The sequence below is a fragment of the Sus scrofa genome, chromosome 11, assembly GCF_054392235.1.
Source record: "Sus scrofa isolate SSC_HxYL_T2T_F1_AM1 chromosome 11, Sscrofa_HxYL_maternal_Yorkshire_Landrace_v2.0, whole genome shotgun sequence".
NCBI classification, from domain to species: Eukaryota; Metazoa; Chordata; class Mammalia; order Artiodactyla; family Suidae; genus Sus; species Sus scrofa.
Window position 1 is genome coordinate 65,466,819 of NC_139393.1, and position 24,096 is coordinate 65,490,914.

A 24,096-nucleotide genomic window follows, 5' to 3' on the forward strand; every position below is an offset into this window, starting at 1 on the left:
TACAACATTTTGTTAGTGAGAACTTCTTAATCCAATTTAAATACCTTTACAAAATAATACTTGGAAAATTAAAGCATAGAGAGGTGGTACACACAGGATTAGTTGTATATTAAAAATAAATTTTATGGTAGTGAAAGTTACTTAATAACAATTTACTAATATATAAGAATCAGCTACATTCTGGAATGATGTAAGATAGTGTTCATTATGGAAGAGGAACATGCCAAATGCTTTATCCTTCTTGCTTCAAAACCGACTCTGTAAGCATTCAAAAAAGATGTATTATGTTCTTTGCCAAGCAAAGTAAGTGTCCTTGAAATCCTCCCTCTTTTACTACAGATCAGCTCACTTGACACATTGCTAACATATCAGATAATTAAGTGGAAACTTAAGAACCAAATATTTAAAGCAACTTTGTATAATAGATTCATTGGGTGTATATAAAACACCAAGTTCATGAAGTGGAAAGTAAACACGTACTTCAAGGAGAGGAAGGAGAATATGTGAAACATAAGGTACTATCTGCCAAGTAATCTGCGTTTTGTAGGCAGTTGTCAAATATGATTAATTGTGAGTTCATGGGACAGCCAGTACACAGCGGCCTTTGTTAGATCCAGAAATTTTCTATGCCCTTCACTAATAGCTAGGATGAACCTGTTTACATATTTGACTTCTCCTGCATTGCATATAGATTAGAAACCTCATACACTGAGACACAGTGATTTTAGATATCTTTCCCACGGTAAAGAAAAACAGTAGGACTAGGAGCAGGGGTTTGGATACAACCATTCACATCTTCAGTGATCTTGAAATTACTTTCCAAAGGAGATGATTTCACATTGATTTAATAGTTTAAAAAAATATGCACCATGAAGCATGTTTTTTTTTTTTTTTTTCCTGGACAAACTCTAGTGAGATGGAATTCACATGCTAAAAGAATTAAGAAACTTATGTTGGAGGAAAACCTGAAAGTCAGGTAAGTACAAAGCATAAAACCAAACCCTTGATATGAATACTATTTCAGCTTCATTGTAGCTCAGTGTATATTCCAGTATTCTCTAAGATTTTTAGCACAGTTTATGAGCATCTGCTTTAACACTCTCCTATGATATTTGAAAACTCATATTCCTTCACTCATTAAAAATATTTTCAGAATTACATCTATGAAATACTGCTGAGAAGTCTGTGGGTATAAGTGTTTATACTTATATTTTAACTGAAGAAGAAGAAAGATTGTGTTTCTGTGCGTAGATAGAAAACAGTGTTCCTGATGAGCACGTGGGCTTTGTATTCCAGCTGTTCCAGGCACTATTTATGATTTGGGATAAGTTACTGGAATATCTGAATCTCTTTTGAAAACACTGTAAGATGGGGCAGTATCTAAATCACAGGTTAATTTAGAGGAATAATTATATGTTGTATATATTTGGCTAGTACAATTCCTAGGTTATCTAAGCTCATAGTAAATATTACTTATTCATTTTACTTCAGTTCCTTCCTTCTATTTAGAAAATTTCCAAGAGTGCATTTCCTTAGGTTCTCAAGAGCTTCTTTTTTCCTTCCTAATAAAAATAAAGAGAAGGGTTCAAGAACAAGGTCAGAGAATGTGTTCTAGGGTGGTGCATGTGTGGGCAGTCAGAAGTGATGAATTCTTTACTTGCATCACCAGTAACTCCACAATCAGCACACTCTGCATTGGGAGTGGCAGGGCGGGGTGCAGAAGTGCCACAGAGAGATGTGCCAGGCACCTCTGTTCTTATCCACTAGGCATACCATGCCAGTATGCGGTGTCGTCTGACCTCTTGGATCCAGTTTGAGTCATTCCATGGGGAACCCTTGTAGAAGACCAAATATAAGAGAGTAAATCAGTAGTATATTTATTCCCCTAGCTCCCAGCCTGCAAGATTACCTTTAGGTGGCCTGACACTCAAGTGAAGTTCACTACTTTTTTTGAAAGTCATTGTGTGTTCTGGTAATTTCTCTTTCTTGACCTTCAGACTCTGGGTTGCCCCCTTAGCCCTTGGAGTTCCCCTGCATACACCTTACGTAGAATCTGTAATTCATTTCCTGTTGCTGCTGTACAAAATACCACAAACTTAGTGGTTTAAACAATATAAATTTATTATTTTAAAATTCTAAAGGTCAGAAGTCCAAAAATCCAGGAATTAGCAGGCTACTTTCCCATTAGAGGTTTTAGGTGAAAGTTGGTTTTCCCTGCCTTTTCCAGCTTCTAGAGGCTCCTAATTCCTCAGCCCTTGACCCCACATTACTCTGACATTTGCTTCTCTCACCATATCTCTGTCTCTCACTCTCCTGCTGTCCTCTTTCACTTGCACAAAAGACCTGCATGATTACATTTAATCCATCTAGACAATCCAAAATTATTTCTCCATCTCATACTCCTTGGTTTAATCACATCTACAAAGTCCCTTTTTTTGCAGCATAAGGTAATGTATTCACTGGTTCTAAGGATCAGGATGTGAAGATCTTGTCAGGGGGATCTTTTTCTGTCTAACTTAAATTTCCCACTTTTCAGTGATTTATCTTCTTGGTGGGATCCTCAGTGATACCAGGAGACCGATTTCTCTACTAGTTTTTCAGGTTCCTTTTTCCAATATTATTCTGTGTAAGTAGGAGACCTGGAGAAGAACCAACTTATACCAGTGCTTTCTTTATACCTGTTCCCACCATTTCCAATATGTTTAAGATCATTTTATTCTCAGTTTTATATCCTCTAATCCTCAGGAGTTTTTTTTCCTTCAGTCATACTGCATATCTCTATAAGAATAATATTCCCAAAGAAAAGCCATTTGCTAAAAATAAACCTAAAATTCAATATCCCTGGATAGATATTCTAAGCCAACCTCTTTTATGCAACTACTTCAACATTATGTTTTTTAAAAACACTTTTAATGAAGAATTATATTGTCAGAAATTTGGATTTCACTGAATGTGTATAAGGCCTTCCTTTCTCCACAATCTTACTTATTTTTGCTAAAAAAAAATAAATAATGTATTGTTTCTAAGATTCACTTTCAGCTCTTCATCAGATCAATTCAGATAGACGGAATCCTCCATCTTCTAAATTTCTATAAGATTTAGTCATCATTTTTGTTTTTTAATCACAATTCATAATTTTTTTTCTATTTTTATAACTTTACCTAGATTTCTAATCATATAATCTTCATATAGTTATATTTTATATATAGAACATAAAGGATACATATTACAAAGTTTTATTTTTTTTTCCCCCCCAGGGTACCTGACTATTTAAAATTACTAAAGTGGGGACACTGAGAATGGAGCTGCATATCAAGAATATAATATTTTATTATACTGGCTTTTTTTGTATAATGGATTTTCAATATAGGCATTAAATAGGGAGTTATTTTTCTATTCATTGCCTAAAGTTCTTGATTGAATCATTGTTATTTGGCCTAGCTGATAGCATTAGAAATCATACCAAAGCTAATGAGACCTAAATTTTAAAAGTTGAGATTCATATTTTGCCTGTGTGTGGTGACTCTCCTCTCATACATGGAAGAAGCTTACCAGAAAAAGCTTATAGAATTCTGAGCAAAATGCAAAGTCTTGAATTAGACAGGCTTTGGTGTTGATTCTGATTTTGCTACTTTTGCAAAATTAAGCCCCTTGCTATGTGGGGCTTAATGTCTATGAGCTTTGACATTTAATTTATTATTTACACATAGGATTGTTGAGAAAATTCAATATGCAAAATATCTATTTCAGTATTCACTAAACTTATGTTTAAAAATTTCTTAAAAGCAGGAGATGATTATACCAAACTGCAAGTGTGGTCTTCAGTACTATATACAAAATAAGCTGCCAGAGCCCAAGAAACATCAACTCAAGAAATATGTGACCTCACTTAGAATGGAGGAAAAGGCATTGTGTAAATATTTTATGACACTTCGGATTTGTTGCTGTCTTGGTAGTGATTTTGTGTCTAGATGAAAGACTGAAGGCCAATTCTTGCCCACTTGGAATCAGCAAGGAAAATCCCATGGTTATACTGGGGAGAGTTTTCCTTTCCCATTAGGACTTGTTTCGACGTTAAAGTTCTCTCATTAGATTTGAATCACTGTCTCCTTCATTCACCTCCCTCTCTTCATAAAAGTATTCCTGTCATAGATCTCAAAGAAATCAGCTTTCATCTGAAGCAGAATAAATAAGAAACTTGATTATTTTAAGAGAAAATTGGTTTGTCATAGTAAATGATCTTAGAAAATAAAATGTTTGTTTTGTACCTACCCAATTTTTCCAACTTCCTCTGATATTCTTCCAAAGTTATTAGATTTATTCAGAAACCACATTTCTTTTATAAACATTTCTTTGTAAACACCAAGCTATCTTCAGTTTGTTCTGAAATAATTTTGTCCTATCTAGAGTCTACATAATTTGACAATGTATATCCTATAACCTAAATATTACAGAATACAATGAATTATACTGGTTTCTGTCACAATACAAGGCAAATGTTCCATCCCATTTGCGTTGCAGTGTGACGACTTCCTGAAGCAGATGTTGACAAAATAGCACAGGTGAAAGGAAGCTTGCCCTTTAGACCTATGCTACAATCAAAAGAACACAACTGTTTAACAAGGGGAGAATTAAAATTTAAACAGTAATGCTCCGTCTGGAGGGAATTCTACTATTGCCTGCGAAGGATATTCAGGGAGACAGCTATAAAAACACAGCAAGTCGACCGAAGTTTGTAAATTAATTTAGCAGTTGCTATGAAAAAGCTACAGGTGTAGAGCTAGCTAATAAAATGTGTCAATCATGTAGCCTTTAAATAAAGGTGGAAGAGAACAGTTATTGTAGACTTTAATGGTACTACAATATTTAATCTTTTCTTCCAGACATGACCTTGTGTAATAAATCCCAGTTTGCTTTCTGGGAAAGGCGAACTTATTACAATTGTACAACTGTCATATTTCCAATATTTTTCTCCTCTTTTACTTTTATACTGGATATTTTATGGATTTTTAAATTAAGTTAGTATGATAATAAACCGTTAGAGTTTTATGGAGAAATGGATGTACGCATGTTAAGCACACGATGTTAACAAAGTCTTAAATTTTTCACAACCTATATTAAATATGGTTTCCTCTGGAAAAATAGATATCTATGCAGGAATATGAATATACTATTAAAAATGTATTAAATTTCCAAGGATATTGATTTACCAATTTATAACAAAACAAATATAAATATATGCTTTGTTTCTGCTTCAATAAAATCTGTAGAAGTGGTAATTTATAGATTGATATTTTCTTTCAATCTAAATTAAGCTTTCATATTTCCTCTAATAAATATTATAACACAGAAGATAAATAAGGCTGCCATCTGAAAATCACTATACTTTAAAATAGTCCTGTAGGAGTTCCTTTTGTGGCTTAGTGGTTAACAAATTCAATTAGGAACCATAAAGTTGTGGGTTCAGTCCCTGGCCTTGCTCAGTGGGTTAAAGATCTGGTGTTGCCATGAGCTGTGGTGTAAGTTGCAGACACGTCTTGGATCCTGTGTTGCTGTGGCTCTGGCGTAGTCCAACAGCTACAGCTCCGATTAGACCCCTAGCCTGGGAACCTCCGTATGCCGTGGGTACGGCCATAGAAAAGACAAAAAGACCAAAAAAAAAAAAATAGTCCTATAGAGATGAAAATAAAATATTTAGAATAGTTTTAAATATATCAAACATTTATGCACACAGAAACAGATACACATGTATCCATAAATGTATATGTGTATGTATAAGAAAAACACAGCTTAATAATCTTAAATTTTAATCTTAGTAAAGAGAAATAATTTTCTTATAAAGATTCTTTTAATTTTTGTACTAGAAGGTATTGAAACAGTTTTGAAACAGTTTTATTTTTCATCTCTGAATTTCTGAATTTAAGAATTGGGAAAATAAATGTATTTAATGACTTTTTAAGTACAAGTATTTAATTCCATTACATAGCTAATCCTTAATTTGTCTCTCTCATATTCACACCTTGGATCAACGTGCTTTTCCTGGTCCAGTGCATCCCAGGGCTACTTGGTCTGTTTTTGATCAGTTCAGAGTGTTAGACATTTTTTTTATTGATATATGCTTCCTCCTCTACAGTCTTTGTGTCAATTAGATTATCATCTGGTCAGAGCTGCTGTTGAATGTCCATCTTCTTTATAATAGACATTAAGATAAAGACAGTTAGTATGTATTCTGAGTTACAGAGCTAGAAAGCAAGACTACTGTGTTCTCTGCTGTATTACCATCTATATGCCACTTTAGCAGCCGTGATCAAAAAGTGTAATGGACATGTACCTCTCTGGTTTGCTGGATTCCAAAATATATACATACACATATATACATATATATCTCCTATGTGTATATATATGTGTGTACATATCTGTATATGTTATATAATAATATTAAGCATGTTGTATATATAAACCCTTACCTCTCAATATTTATTTTTTGTTTATATATAGTTGTTTATATTTAGTTTATATTTAGTTTTAAGGAGGTATGGTAAGAGAATATGTAAATGATAATCAGCAGAGGAAGGAGTTTTTATTACCTAATGAAAATGGCCTTAAAACTCTTATTAGTGCTGCTCATTTGCCCCGTGCACTTCTAATTCATACTTATACATGTAATTGTGTATAGCTGAAGACTACTAATTTAAGATATTATTCACCTTCAAAGGAAAACATCTGCTCATGTTCCTCTTTAATTTTCTTATCTTTTATTATTGGCCTGGTGTTATTCATTATCTGGTTGTACCCTACTGTGAATGCCCATTGTACCCAACAAAGGGATGAAATGTAAACTCTGACGCATGGACATTCCAGTTTTCTTTCTTTCTCTCTGTCTTTCTGCCTTTCTTTCTTTCGCTCCCTCTTTCTCTCTTTCTTTTGAGCAGGGTAATGCAGCAGTCCAACTCTAGACCTCTAAAGTTAAACTGCCTATATTCAAATCCTGATTCTTAGTATCTGTTATTCTTAACCTCACTATGCCTCAGTTTTTCAACAGTATAAAAAGTAATGACATTGACAATGACCTAACCCAAGATCATTAATAGAGTAAAATATGCTATTATATGAAAAATGGCACTTGGAACAATATCTGGTGCATATTACTCTCTCAGTACATGTTGGGTCTTAGCCTCCTTTAATCGATCTTATATGCATATCTCACTTTGTGGTTGTCAGAGCATTTCCTCAAATACTTGTGGTATGGGCAAATAGAGGAGTTATTTTTACTTAAACTATGATAAAATATTACTTTGGGAAAGATGTGCTCTATCTCTGCTTCAAAAAGGGAGGAAGTATTTAATGGAGTTGAAGACAGAGAGTGATTGAAGAAGGCTGCACAGGGAAAGACATGTACATTTCATATCCAAGAAAAAGCAGGGATGTGCCAGCTCCGAATAAAGAAAATATGTCTGCTTTTAGGAAAGAATAACAAGAGTAAAGGAAATCTACCAAACACCCACATCTAGCAAGTGAGACAAAAACTTATACATCCAATATGTGGAATTTCAAGTAGTAAAATAGTATATAGTAGAGGGAGAAGGGGAGGAGTTCTGAAGCCCCATTGCCTGGATATATATACTGGTTATACTGGTTCCTCTTTATAGGGGGTAACGATTTTTATTCCTGTAATTTACTTCTTTTATCTATATGGTAAAACATAATAATAGAACTTCTGTGAGAATTAAGTTAACATTTGTAAAATGCCTAGAACAGTGGCTAACATAAATGCTATTTATATTTTTTTTGTGAAATATAGTTGAAGAGGAAGCTGTTTAAAAATGAAGTGTTGGAATTAGTTTTCAGTTTGTTTTGATAGAGTCAGTTTCCTTGGTCCTTGTCTCGCCATAGCAAAGGATTGGAATGGGGGATGTTTTACAGATTTATTAAAGCAAAACTACATTTTCAGGGAGAGAGAGAACTCACATGCACACAGGTTTAAAAAGGGCCTGGAGTTCCCGTTGTGGCACAGCAGTAACGAATCCGACTAGGAACCATGAGGTTGCAGGTTCAATCCCTGGCCTTGCTAAGTGGGTTAAGGATCCGGCATTGCCATGAGCCGTGGTGTAGGTCGCAGATGTGGCTTGGATCTGACATTGCTGTGGCTGTGGCGTAGGCCGACGGCTATAGCTCTGATAAGACCCCTAGGCTGGGAATCTCCATATGCCGCAGGTACAGCCCTAAAAGGACAAAAATAAATTAGTTAATTAAATAAAAAGAGGGCCTGACTCTCTCTGCAATTGTCTGTGTACCTCACAACGCGGACCTGAGTGGAGACCCTCACAGTTTCTCCTGCCCCAGCCGCCTCTGCCAAGTGTAAGGCACAGGAGTGTTGTTTCCTCTCTGTGTAGGGAGCATTTGATCTTCTGGTTGGTCTTGGGCAGGACACCTTATCTGCATGGGGAGCAGGTTATGTAGAGGTTGAGTGAGGAATGAGTGACCTTTCTTCTCTAGCAGGGAGTGAGCAGCCCAGTCTGGTCTGGGTGGCAGAAGGGGCATTACAGTGAGACTCAGCCAGAGGCTTTTGGGTCTAATCTTCTTGAAGGGGACTTGAACCCTATAACAGTTTTACTTTTTGAGTCAAGAAATTTGGACAGCTAACACCTGAGAGGTTTAAGGACAAAAATTCTCCATAATTAACATAAATCAAAATTGTGGATTGTATTAAACAGTACAGATTCCCACACACCACAAATATTTTAATTCAAAGGAAAGTGGTCTGAATCAGGGATCTGCATTATTAGCAAATTGGTCCAGGAAGTAGATCTGATGACATTTTGAGAAAACCTGCTATTGGATAATGTGAACCAAGTTATATAAGCTTCAGTCACTGTTGTTATTTACATGTTTCCTCTGCTTCATAAAAACTCAGATTTATTTTTCCAACAGGGGAGATGAAAATTGGAACACTTTGGCTTCTATAGAAAATATCTTTCCCTTCTATCTCTCAGTATGATGAAGTAGTTTTCAGGTCTGTGGATTTTTGCCAGCTGTGTTTAGCAGGAGGGAAATCTGACCATGAATAAAAAGGAGGAATACTTAAGAGGGCAGAATTTCTCTCCACTCAACCTGAGAAATATCAATGTGACCTCGTGCAACTTATACTTGGACTGGAAGATGGCTTCCTGGCCCCTTTTGTGATTCAGTTCTCATGGATTTGCTGTTGGGAGACACTAGTGAACGTGCTCATTTGTCTCTTCTTCAGGAAACCATTGTTTCCCCACATGGCTATTGTCCTAGGGACTTGCATTGCGTTCTAATGAGTTTATAGCCAATACAGTTTATCACATGCAAGAAATCAAGGCCCTGTGTTTGTATATAAACCATGGTTCTTCCTAAATAAGCTTTTTCTCATACCAAAAAAAAAGGGTAGAGAGAGATTATATTAATATATATATATTAATCCATTATATTCGCTGAAGATCTCTCTCTCTCTCCTTTTATTCAGCACCTTTTGTTGATTTCAGCACACATGTGACACCGTTAACATGTGTCATGCACTGATGTAGAGAATGGGACTTATGTTTACAAGTTCTCTTTCTAAGGTAATTTCTTTCCCTTGCTAATTAGGTCATCTGTTGGAGCCTTAGTTTCTTGAGACCCTAGCTTTTCTCTATATTAGTTTCTTACCACATTAATAGAGGTATTATGGTTTCAAAAACCAAACTGGTTACTGTTAATTTCTGCCTGGCAAAACCCTGCCTATCCTTTAATGCCATCTCAATTGCCACGTATTTATTCTTGAACACTTGCATCACTAAGCCAATGGCCCTTTCTCCCACTGTGAAACCAAATGCAACGACTATTGCCATTTGTCATTATCTGCTAGAAATATATAATCGTCTGTATTCTCTTATCACTTTCCTGTATTTTTCATATACATTGAATTATTTATTACTTTCACCCTTAGTTTTGTCTCTGTGCACAGATAAACAATAAGTACATATATTTATTTACATTCATACAATCTTATTTTATCTGTAGTAACTTCACTTGTATCCTCTAAATGCAAAATATATTATTGTACTTTAAAATAAACCATAAATGCACGTAGAAATGTGAGGTATCTGACTTTTCATATGGAACATTAAATTTGAATGTTCTTTTTATCATTAAGAATAGGTAATCCAATCATCCCGAACATAGTTAACATTTTTTCACTTTTTCGAGTGCACTAAAAAGATTTCTCAATTGCAGTTGTGTCAGCTTGTGATTTCATAGTTACATTCTTTCCACTGTTAACAGTGACATGTAAATTGTGGAAAAAATTGTGGAAATTGTAGTTTATCATATTAATAATTGCATTTATGTGTGACTACCCATTTAACCCATATGTGATGTGTAAATTTGGGCAAGTTACTTAACTTTTTGTGCCTAAATGTCCTTCTTGGTAAAAAGAGGATACAAAAGGATCTGGTTCATAATGATATTCTGAATGTTAACTTCTTTAATTACTGTAAAACACTTAAAACATTACATGGTATACTTAGAGCCTGATAAATGTTAGCTTGTTACTAAGGACCTATTATGTACCAGTCAATGGCCAGGATGCAAATGTTAGTGTCCCAACAGTCCTGAAAGAGCAGTGTTGTTTATTTACTAGATATTTAAATGCCCATTCTCCCCCTTGCTGTACAGTGGGAAAATTTAAAAAAATAATAATAAAAAAAATAAAATTAAAAAAATAAATAAATAAATGCCCATTCTTTCTCTCACTCATTTATTCAACAAATATTTCTTGAACAGCTACTGTGTGCCTGGTGATGTCATAGATATAATGTTGATAGGCGAATCTTCTGCCATTATATAACTTACATTCCAGAGGTGGGGAGAGAAAGAGAAATGTGCCAGTAAGTTAACAGCCTAATGCTGAGTAAAGAAGCAATGTGAATGCAATCAAAGGGATAAGAAGTGACCCCAGACATCCTATAGACTAGGAGTCACTCATCCCAATGGGAATTTTGAATAATGAAGAGACAGTCCAAGAGGAGACTTAGTATCCGGTTTTTCTAGAAGAAGGAGACCACAACAAATGCAAATACCACAGAAAGGAAATAACCTCGATTTACATGGGTTTCAGAAAGAGGTTCTTAGGCTGCAGTTTGGTGTGTGAAATACACAGGTAGGGTAGGTGAGAGGATGAGCCTGAACCCCTCTCTGTGCTGTCTTCAAGCCATGAGAAGTTTGGATTTTATTTCAAGGCAATGGAATACAGATGGAGGGTTTTTAAGAAAGAAAATAACATAATCTGATTTGTGTGGTAAAATTTCACACTGACTGCTGTGTGGAGAATGGATTATAGGAGTGGAAATGAGAAGGCAAAGACAAGCATTAAGAAACGGTTCCAGTTATCCTGATGTAAGGGAGTGGTGTCTTGGTTAGAAAGTCAGAGGATGTATATTTGGGAACATCAATTTACCTAGAAACATCACTGCAGAAGAAAATTCATCCTTGGTAATTTAATTAGTGCATGATGCTAATTAGTGAATCACAACATGGTCCCGCTGCACAGAGGGAGAGGTTAGAAGGATGAGCAGGGTTTAAAAGAGCATTTGATATTTGGTATCAATATATCAGACTGTAAGACTATGGCTATATGACACTGTGACAAATCTAGGATTTGAATGGCATAATATGCAGGATTTTATATTTCCTTCCTCATTCTGTTTTGTTCTCCAAACAGAGGAATTATTTTGACCATTCAAACATATGAGTGGCAGCTGCAGCCAATTTGAAAGTTGCAGCAATCCTGAGAGGAATGGGAAAGTAGAACTTTGGGAAATACACTGAAATGCTTTGAGTACCCTCACAAGGTTGGAAGACTGATTGTGGGGAGAGAAAGTAGTCATTTCCTACAAGAACAGTAATTTGGACACTGATGTTTGTGTTAAAACTTTCCAAGTGATATGAAATTTAAAATCCTGTGGGTGATATTGATTTGGATATAACTTTAATAACAATTGATATTATTGTAAGTGAATGAAAGATATTCATTTACCTATATTATTCCTAGGAAAAATCAAAATTGGTTAAGTCTGTTAGCTTCCACAGACATTTATCGAGCATTTATTAAATATCAGCACTAGACTATGCCCTCAGAGATTTTACATTTTTTTGAGGGGGTACAGGCATGTAACCTGATCATTTGAATATAATATGGAAAATCATTTTTAAAAATAGAGGAAAGCACAAGAGTACCCCATGGCACAGTGAAAAGACTCTTGTTTCAATATCCACTTTCAGAGAGGACTTGGTAGAAGACAGAGTGCCTGAGGTGACGCTTGAAGAAATGAGCAAGAATATAGCAAGTAAGGAAAAGTGATAAGAAATTCCCTGGCCAGGGGTCAGCATATGTAAAAGAAAAGTGATCTGAAAAATATGTTGTGTAAAATACAATGACAAACAATTACATATTAGAAGGGCATGCTGGAGTTCCCTCTGTGGCACAGTGGGTTAAGAATCTGACTGCAGGGGCTTGGGTGGCAGCTGTGGCTCAGATTCGATCCCTGGCCTGGGAATTTTCACATGCCAGGGGTGTGGCCTTAAAAGAAAAAAACAGCATGCTGAGAAATAGTGAGATTTAATATTAAGGAATATCTAAGGAAGAATTTAGTGACTATTCTGTCTGGGATAGGGATTCTCTGAAGAGCTATATGGAGGTGAAGTTTCAAGGATATATTAATGTCCACCCATAGAGAAAACAAAAATAAGATTATTATGCATCAGTGCTTTTACATATAATTTATATTATATTAATCATGACCATATTTACACAAAAGCTTGGAACCCTTATATTTAATAATAGTAATGACTGAAATGTATATGCATAAAGTTATGTACACATATATGTAAAGACATAATTAACATGTAAGCATAAGTACATAATTTATTGAGATTATAAATAGATGCTGAATTCTGCCCCAGATTCACTGCGTATCTTATTTATGTCTTCATGTAACATTGTAGTTGATGGTTGTCTTCTACTATTCATAGCTGCCAATGCTGATTCTTAACTATGTATAAACTGTAGTTAAAGATGATTAGCTATTAAATTCTAGAGATAGAATTCCTGCTTGTTTGAAGTCCACTCTAAATCCAGCATTTGATATTCTATGGCTTGTTAATTTACTAGACATTCAATAGCAATACTTAGCATATTAATTTGCTGGAGTTGCTGTATCACAAACAGGGTGGTTTCATTAATGAAACTCTCATAGGACAGCAGTAAACAGGCAAGTAAGATTTTATTCAAGACTGTTGAAAAAAGGAAGAGAGATTGAACTCAACTCTGTTAGAGCAAAGGGCAGCAGCATTCTGCACCTACGGGAGCTAGTTGGAAAGTACTGGAAGACAATAGACAGTAGGTAGAAAATGTAATTTGGTCATCAGTGTTTGCCAGTGCCGCTTGCTGAAGTCTGGACTCTACACCCCAACAGGTACTGGGGATGTTGGAACCTGTATTGTTTCGATGCTTACTCTTCAAAAGAATGGCTCTTAGGTCATTGAGAACGATATTCCTGGCTTGTGAAAGTGGCAAGAAGAGGAGGGAAGATTAGTAGAGAAGGAATTCATAATTAAAAGTCTTCCAAAGTAAGTTTGCTAATATAAGGAAGCTCAGAGGCATGTAGTCAGAAAGAAACCTTAGTCAAGCTGAGGGAAATCTTAAGGACCTGTTTTTCAGCTTACACAACATACATTTCTTGTCTCGTAGTTCTAGAGGCTAGAAGTGAGATCAGGGTGTTAGTGGAATTGGTTCCTTAGGGCCCGGAAGGATCGTCTGTGCCGGGCCTTTCTCTCAATGGTTCTCTGGCAGTCTTTGGTGCTTCTTGGCTGCTACTGCATTACCCTGATAGCTTCCTTCATCCTCACATGATGCTCTCCCTGGGCACCTGTGTCCAAATATCCCCTTTTATCAAGGACACTGGTCTTCTTGGATTCACCCCCTCTCTTCACTAATGACATCTGCAACAATCCTGTTTTCAAATAATGTCACTTTCTGAGGTGGTGAGGGTTAGGACATCAATATATGAAATGCAGTTCAACCCGTAATAGTATTTATGAGTTAACATATCTAATAACTCAGACGACTCCAGACATATTGAGAATTCACACTTAAATGGATTCCCATGGCAATGTATGACTATGGGTCATTTGGTTTCAGTTATAATGAAATGTGTTTATTATTACTAGTGTTTTTATTAGTCACAATATTAGACATATATAATATTATACATATATAATCTCTTAGTTAATAAACTCTTAGTTTATTTTAGAGAGATGCCTTCCAATAAGTATTCAATATTAACCACTCTAGTAAGATTTTCCTATTTATGTCAACATGGAGAGTAAATCAGTTTTCCCCTGTCATATATTTAATATTTATATTGACTATAGTATTATTATATGCTTTAAAGACTCTATGGCTAGAATTTTATAGGATTTGGATTATGCAGCTACATCCCAATTAATGAATAACAGGTACTTGTCCATTAAAGGTGTAAAATCAAGAAAGAAAAAAAAAGTTTAATTTTCCCAGTATATAGGCTTCTAAGTTTAAATAATTGATCAAAACAAATGTGTATGTTATTTCAGTGAAATAATTATATCTCTGTAAATATTGTGTTGTGCTTGTTATTTTGAGTTCACACAGGTTTTTATGAAAGTAAGGTGTGAGTTGTTCTGTCATACTTAACTACAGTGAAAAGCTGTTGCTTGAGACTGTTTTGTTTTTCTTCTCTGTCTCTAAGGGGTACTCAAGTTCAACAGGAGATGAGAGAAGAGCAAGGAGATGATGGAGCAATGGGAGGCAGCACAGGAGGGTGTGATTGATTATGTCAACAACAGAAGCAAACTTGAAGAGGAAGATAAGAACAGAACAAAGCCGTTAAAGATGTCTCCGTGCAACACAGTAGGTGAAAACTGTTTTATAGAGGGTCAAACTGAGAGGGAAGAAAGGAGGTTTTTGATTAAAAAAAAAAAGAGAGAGAGAGAGAATGGTTTCCTCAAGTTTCTTAGAAATGAGAAAGCAAAGTAAAATATCACTTTTTAGAAGCAATTTGTGATATAGTGGTAACTGGATACTCTTTAAAAAAGCAGTAATGTAACTTTTTTTTGCATAGGATCATATGGCTATACACAGAGTTTCCTTTAAATAATATAATTTAAAATGACTGAAATGAGACTTAGAGTCTTGGCTGAAAAAGCATTGGTATTGAAAGGGAAAGGAGTTGAATTTTGGATCACTGTAAGCCATGAGTCGAAAGTGAATGGAAGAAGGAAATGTTGAAATCAAGAAAGCCAGTGGATTTTGCTTACTCTTGTATTGAAGTTTAAAGTGTTTGCTTCAAGGTTTGTAACTGAACTCCTTTGCTGAAAAGAAATTAAAACCTAGGGAAAATGAAATCCAAAATGCTGATCTCTGGCCATGGCCTAATGTTAACTTTCCTCAGGCTGTACATTTTTGAGCAGTGCGGTTTTCTTAACATGTATGGACAGATTTCCACAGTGCTGTCCTAAATTGAGACTATTGGGCAATGCTTACGGTGTGCTGTTATTTATATTTAAAGGGCTATATGGGTTGTTTTGTTCTACCCTAGATCCTGGGCTGCTTCTTTAAAGTCTTGGTCTTTCTGAACTTCATAAAATTAGTTTAGAAAAATAGTAAAATTGTTGTTCATTATAGGTTTTGCTAATGAAGGTTTTACTTTGCTTTAAAATGGTCTTGTCTGGTTAGTCATGGAAGTTGCTTAGCTAAGCAAATATTAAGGGATAAAAAAACTCAGGCAAACCTTCATTAATAATAACACGAAACATCAGAGATCATGAACTATTGTGACACAACAATAACAGATGGAACTACTCCATTGTTACTGTGAATAAGGTAAATCCTTAGACAAATTAAGGATTAGTAGAAGCTGATAAATATTTCCTAAAATATTTATTTGTGATCATTTGAACTTTGTATAAGTAAAGTTTAGATGGTGGTTTTTACATGTTGAAGTGAGTGATGTTCATTTTTAAAGTACTATATTATGTGGCGTTCCCGTCATGGCTCAGTGGAAATGAATCTGATTAGTATCCATGAGGACACAGGTTTGATCCCTGGCCTTGCTCACTGGGTTAAGGATTTGGTGTTGCTAAGAGCTGTGGTGTAGGTCGCAGCCACAGCTCAGATCTGGCATTGCTAGATCTGAGCTGTGCCAGATTAGACCTCTACCCTGGGAACCTCCATATGTGGTGGGTGCGGCCCCGAAAAGACAAAAAACAAAACAAAACAAAACCAACAACAATAAAGTACTATTCTATGTTATATTAAATGTCTACTACTTATGAGAAAGTATTTTCAGTAGGACATTTTAAATGTTTGATGGTTTCAGAGACCATTCGATTCCAAAGAGAGATTATATGATTAAATCCCAGGGGAATAGTTTGAGATTAGAACACTTTTGCTTAAATATGTGTTAAGTTCACGTTTTATAAGTTAATCTCTTACTGAATTCCAGTATTAATAATTATTTCATCTCATGTGACGTTCCATGTTTGACTACGAAAGAGGAGGAATCTAAAGGCTTATAGATTTATTATGGAAGACAATAAACAGGAATTGTATATTTAGAGGTTGAATTAACTCTGTAAAGTCAGATACAGTCTTTCTAAACATAGAAATCTTATAATATATGCATATTTTACAGAATAAGAATCTTCATGATAAGAAGGTATTAAAAGGCCTATAGGGAGTTCCCTGGTGGCTCATCGGTTAAGGATCCAGCATTGTCACTACTGTATCTCAGGTCACTGCTGAGGCATGGCTTCAGTCCTGGTCCAGTAATTTCTGAATGCTATGGGTGAGGCCAGAAAAAAGAAAAGGGCTGCAAAACTTTGATGAGAAATATTACCATTTGTGAGTGTTACGAAGTTCCCTTTCTCCTTCTCTCCAGTTTTTTTTTATTCAATTTCTCTTTAGTTGTATACTTTGCATAATACAAAACTCTATGCCTACTCACTTTTTCAATATTGACTCATAATTCTAAGAATTATTTTTAAAGAGTATTTTAAACTTTAAAAGAAAATAAAGACATTTAAGAGGTTGGGGGATCATTTAAAAAAATTATGGTAATTTTATTTGTATGTCAAAACATCTTAAAATAATAATGAAGACCATCACACTTCTTAGTTTCAAGCTGTATTATAAAGCTAATGGTCATCAAAACAGAATCATACCAGTATAAAAACAGAAGAAAGGCAATAGTACAGAATGGAGAGCTCAGAAAATTAATCCGTATGTATATAATCAGCTAACACTGGAGAGTGGAGCAAAGAACAGTCAGTGAACAGACAGTCTCTTCAATAAATGCTGTTGGGAAAATTGGATATTCACAGGTGAGAGAATGAAACTAGACTCCTAATTTACGCCACACATAAAAGTCAACTTAAAGACCCAAATCATAAAACTCCTATAAGAAAACGGAAAAAACTCTTTGATTTGGGTCTTAGCAATGATTTTTGGTCATGATAACTAAAGCACAGGCAATAAAATAAAAATAAGCAAGTGGGACTACACAAACTAAAAAGTATCTGCATAACAAAAGGAAGAGTCCACTAAATGAAAAGCCAAGCTGTTGTTTGGGAATAAAATATTTGTGAACCAGATGTCTGACAAAGGTTTATTATCCAGCATATATAAAGAACTTATACAACTCAATAGCAAGAAAACAAATAATCCAATTTAAAAATTGGCAAAGGACAGAATAGATGGTTTCCAAAGAAAATATATGAATGGCCAACAGGTATATGAAAAGATGCTTAACATCGATAATCATAGAGAAATGCACCTCAAAACTACAATGAGATATTACCCTGCACCTGTTAGAATGACTAGCATCCAAAACAAATGCTGGTGAGGATGTGAAAAAAAGGGAACTCTTGTGCACTGAAAATTGGTATAGCCAGTTACGGAAAACACTATGAAAGTGCCCCCTAAAATTACAGCTAGAATGACCATGTGATTCAACAATCACACTTCTGTGTATATGTATCCTAAGGAAGTGAAAGCACTGTGTTGAAGAGAGACCTGAACCCCTGTGTTAGTAGCAGTATTATTTATTGTAGTGAAAACATGGAAACAGTCTGTGTCCATTGACAGATAAATGAATAAGGAAGTTGTTTTATATATAGGCAGTGTTGTTTATATGTGCACAATATTATTCATCCATAAAAAATGATAAATCCTCCATTTGAGACAATACGGATTGCCCTTGGGGACCTAATGTTAAGTAAAATAACTCAGAGAAAGACCAATACTGTATGATCTCATTTATATATGGAATTGAAAACAAATTAACTAGAACCTAACTAGAAAACAAAAAAGATCAGAATTATGGTTACAAGAGGTGCGGAGATAGAGGAAAAGGGAATTGGATGGAGGCGATCAAAAGGTACAAACTGCCAGTGATCGAGTACCAGTGACATAATGTCCAACATGATAGTGTGGTTACACTGCTGTATGATATATGTGAAAGTTTTTCAAGAGTAAATCCTAAAAGGTCTCATGACAAGGAAGAAAAAATGATCTTTTATTAATTTTTTGGTATCTTTGTGAGATGATGGATGTTAACTAAATTTATTGTGGTAATCATTTTATGGTATATGTAAGTCAGGAGTTATGCTGAACAACTTAAACTTATGCAGTGCTATGTTCAGTGTATCTCAATAAACTGGAAAAAGGAATGAAGAGTCATAGATAGATAGGTATGAGATTAGAAATAATTTCCAATAAAATATTTCCGTCGTGAAATCTGATGCAATGACTTGCTAATACCACAAAATAGTCGAAGCACTGTCTCCGCTGAAATCATTCTGCGCATATATACTTAAAAATAAAAAAAATCTGTAGTTCCCACCATGGTGCAATGGAATCAGCAACATCTCTAGAATGCTGGGACACAGGTTTGATCCCCAGCCGAGCACAGTAAATTAAAAATCTAGTGTTGCCTCAGCTGCGGTGTAGTTCACAACTGCAGCTGGAATCTGAGCCTAATGAATTAACTAATTAAATGAAAAAAATAATAAAAATATAAAGACATTAAAATAATAGCAAAATAAAAGAACCTGAAAACAAACCTAATTTTTAGGTTGATGGGAAAAGTGATCAAGGTATAATTGTTTTGAACTGTGCTTTGTTTTAACCTTTAATTAACTTTAGTTATGTTAAAATTTTTAAAACTTTTGACCTCATGTTCACCTTCAGTTGGTGACATTATTTTGCATTTAAAAAGAGACACCTGATAGTGCCATTTTGGAATCAGACGTTAAGGAGAAAATGAATGCAAATCTGACAGACAACATTTATAGCTGGAAATATTTGATATTACAGTTATGATTAAGAATACAGAAAAAAAACTTTTCTGTCTCTGAAACTGTCATACCACAGTAGTGAAACTTTTTTTCCTCAGGGAATATCTTTTCCCAATATTACTAAACTGATGAAGAGAATGTCCTTCATAGTTTTCTAGTCTAACTTCACCTCTCCCTTTGCTTGCTTCCTCCTTTCAAGCTCAAGTTGAATGTCAAATGCAAGAAGACTCTTCTGCAGTTCTACCACCTGCTATACCTTCATTTTATAAGCCACTGTAACAATTTATATAACTTTCCTGTTTGTTACCATGTTATTCCTGATTTTTAAATTGCATCATTGGTAATTAACCTAGAATATAACAGCTTTGACGAAGAAAAATCTACGTCTTGTACATCTTCATATCCAAATGCCTGTCTCAATGTGTATAGTCTTTTTTCTCCCACTCAGCCACATAAGAATGGGTCTGGAGGAGTTCCCATTGTGGCTCAACAGAAATGAATCTGACTAAGCTAAGAACCATGAGGTTGCGGGTTTGATCCCTGGCCTTGCTCATTGGGTTAAGGATCTGGCATTGCCGTGAGCTGTGGTATATGTTGCAGATGCAGCTCAGATCTGGTGTTGCTGTGGCTGTGGCATGGGCTGGCACCTGTAGCTCCGATTTGACCCCTAGCCTTGGAACCTCCATATGCTGCAGGTGTGGCCCTATAAAGCAAAAATAAATAAAATAAAAAATAAATAAATAAGCACATGTAAATATATATTAAAAAAAAAAAGAATGGGCGTGGGGTCTGGAGCACTTCCATATCAAGAGATAAAATGTCCACAGAGCCTGTGCCAGCATTATCATTTCATATGGGAATATCTATTATTTCTTGCTCAGTGAGTACTGTTTTGTCTTTGTGTAAAGCATATATATTTTATGGAAACTGATCAACCCCATTGTTACATCTGTCTTCCCTGAGGAAGGACAGGTTCCTTCCACTAGAACATCAGAGGGCTACACACAGGAGGATCACCAGAAGAGACTCACTCCTGGCTCTGGGGGACCTGTTCCTACCTTTGAACTTGCTCTCTCTCTTCTCTATGCCATTAAGGCATTATGCTGGCCAGGACGTAACTGCTTTGTGTTTTCTTTGGCAAGCCTCATACCAAGATGCAACGGGCTATCATATATAAATTAGGCTATAGGAATGTTTTAGAAAGGTGAAGAGCCAGCATAACTAAGCACAAGTAACAGAACACAATGATTGGAGCTTAAAGAATAGATTCAATATGAGCCAGGTCTGTTCTTTGTCACAAAACAGGATGGATTCATCCAACATATCTGAATAAATCATTAAATTTGGAACAGCCAGTTATGGGTATTGCAGCAGACTGAATGTTAATTTCAAGTACATTGCAAGACTTTGAAACTGCTACTTTGTTTTAACTGGGCATAGTTTTCATCTCAAGTTTCCCCTGGTTTCCATGATTCACTAAATAAAATATCCACTTATTAATTTGGTTGTTAACATGGCAATAGGACTAGAGGGAAAAGGAGAGAAAATCATCTTCTAATTAACATACTTATAATTTTAAAAAATTCATCATAATAATCATGTTGAATCCATATTGTGATTTGATTTCACGATAAATTTTATTTCATAATGTAACATTTTAACATAATGTTCTAATTAATTCTCTAACATAACATCTAATTAGTAACTTCTACAGGAGTGAAATCCAAGAATATTTTTCTTTTTCTTTCTTTCTTTCTTTTTTTTTTTAAATGCCCCATCTAATGGGGCCAATGGCATGTGAAATTTAATGGGCCAGGGATTGACCTGAGCTGCAGCTGTAACCTATGCTGCAGCTGCAGCAAGACCAGATCCTTAACCCACTGAGCCAGGCTAGGGATCAAACCCGTGCCTCCACAGCAACCCAAGCAACTGTAGTCAGATTCTTAACCCACTATGCCACAGCAGGGACTCCCAAGAATATTTTTCAACAAGAAAATTACATGGTTTTGAAAAATTCATGCCACACATGAATTATCTGGCCACTGCATTTATTCCTAGACAGCACTTCTTTAGACAACATCCCAGGAGAAATGTACCCTTTAACTACACATGGCACTTCATACCTCTCACTGGACATTTTGATTTCCTTATAACATGAAGGAATTACAACCTTCTTGAATTAGAATGGCTGCAGGAAATTTTGGTGACTGGATTAATTCAGAAAGTTAGTGTAAAAGCTAGGCAGGTTGTTCGTTTGATACTTAACAAGAATGGTAAGACTCTTCATGGAGTATTTTGCTTTCATAATATTTTGCAGTTTGACCTTAAACACAGCTCTTACTTTATCATCTGTAAGTTGTTTACAAGAGTGTATAATTGAACCAGATAACAATCTCTTGAAATGCCTTATTCAGAACAGGAGTCTCTGTTACTGTTGTGAATTTTTATGATTGAGCTGGTCATAGGTTTTGCTACCATGTGAATGTTAATAAGTCTACCTCTGGGACACAGCTTCTAAACATCCTATTATGATAGTCAAATGTACCTTTTGTTTCCTGCTTCTTTTCCTCTGCTCCAGTTTTTCTTTCTGCTGTGAGAGAAATGTTACTCTTCTCAACCATACTTCACTAGGTGAACTCATCCTTAGTCCCATTATTATTCTCTCAGGAGTGTATCATTTGTTGAATGAATAGATGAAAAAAAAAGGTTTTCCTTCTTTCTGTCATCAAACACAAGTCAATATAACTGATGGGATTATTATGACTGATGAAATTGCTGTATATTTTCGTTCAAAATTTCTCTTATATGATGGGAGGTAGATAGCTACATTCACTATTACTTTCTGCTTTAGTACATATATAAACAGATACATCTATCAGTTCAGATTCAAATTCTTTCTAGTTCTGATCATTTGACTTAGGTCTGATTATTTTAAATTAACTTTAAAATTTACTTGGCATTTTTTTATGTGTGTGTGAGAGAAGGTGTTATATTCTCTGAGAAGTATTGAGTTATATCCTGTAGTATAGGGATGATTTAATACAAATTTGTTATAGGTCAGTACAACATTTGCCTAAGAAACCATGTGAACTAAACTAATTAACTAAATTAATTAACTAAGTTAATGTTTCATTCCTTACCAATATTTTCATATATATGTATTCATGGTTTTTCATATATATACAATTAAATTGATATAATTGAGCATTCCTTTAATTTGTGAAATATTTTATAACTGAAAACAAAGAACCAATTTGTATCCGTCCTGCTGGAGTCTATACCTGATTACAACTGAATGTGTTTCTTTTTTAGTTATTTACAAACAAAATAAAAAAGTGGAAAAACCAAAAGTGGAATCGTATTGAATATAAATTCAATAGTGTAGTTTTCATCTTTATCGAGTTGCCATCCCTAATCCTATCTTCACTGATACAGTGTACCGTTGGTACTGTGTCTAGATTTCATTACCTACAATATTATTTTATATTGATATTACATTGTCTATGCCTTAAGCACTGCCTTATTTTCATGATATCCTGTTACTTACACCATTCTGTTTTTGAAAAACAGATTTTACCTCTGCATTTTAAACTACAATGTAATTTCTTTCACTTTGAATCATTTTATATTCTCTAGGAAATTCAATTAGCAGTTTGCTGTTCATATTATCATAATGTTACCAATATCTTTTTAAATATGAATATATTAACTTTTTCAGTGACATAGATGTATTGTTTTAGATTGGATAAAAAGGAATGCATTTCCCAGAAGGCCTGAGATGGAAACTTATTATTATTTTTTTTTGCCAACTTTCGACTTGACATTATATTGACTGTTGATAAATTATATTAGAATCAAATAATCTCATTGATCAATTTTTATGGGGGTCAGTGTAATTTTAGATGATCTTTTCCATGTTTCTGGCTATGTGTAGAAAACCTCCTTAGATATTTTTATCATGACAGCATGTAAATATGTCTAAGCCATCCATACTCGATACATTTTTTGCCTCGGTTTGGCACTTATAATATGTACTTTATCTACAGTTGATATTTAGTTATCTATTTTGGTTAATAGACTGTATGCTTATCAGTAATGACTGTCTTATTCTACTTTGTAACTTCACCAAAATCAGCAGTTCTTTCATGTAATGCTAAATAGATGCAAGCTATTTTTAATTAAGTTTGCTGAATGATCTCAACAATATAAAATGTAAATTTCAACTGTATCAAAATGTATATAGTGTTTGTAAAGCACTACAAAAAGGACAGAGTATCAAGTATATTACAAATGATTTCAGACAGATCTAACAAGAAGCAAGGAGGCAGGAATGTCTGCAAGTATCTATCCAATGACAAATAGCCAGGAAGTAGTTAAATCACCCATGTTCCAGAGGTATGTCGAAATAATAAGCATTTCTGGAGGCCTAAGAGTTGTTAATCAAAAAAAAAAAATGGCACAGATTAGAATTTAAGTGCTATATGTCTTAATAAATATTTACATATAGTATCAACTGCCTTAGGATTTATAAAATATTAAACTTTAAAGAATAGTCCCATCTCAGAACTACTCACTCAGGTAAGGCTGGTTAGATATCCTAAACCCTCTGAAAAAGCTAGAGAAGATGGCAGGAAGAATATCAACAGCATATACAGTAACATATTTTTGGTCATAAATAATTTTTCATTTATAAATTCAATG

At 34.8% G+C, this 24,096-nt stretch overlaps 1 long non-coding RNA gene across 2 annotated transcripts in view; it reads left to right on the forward strand.

Moving 5' to 3' along the window:
- Positions 1–24,096, forward strand: part of LOC102164643 (uncharacterized) — a 1,014,431-nt gene that overhangs the window by 255,192 nt on the left and 735,143 nt on the right. The window contains exons 1-2 of one of the 2 annotated variants that reach the window (XR_014820092.1): positions 755–976; positions 14,790–14,950. This is a non-coding gene — a long non-coding RNA (uncharacterized LOC102164643). Of the gene's footprint in view, positions 1–754; positions 977–14,789; positions 14,951–24,096 lie in introns of those variants that run through there. The other variant, XR_014820091.1, reaches the window with a different exon arrangement.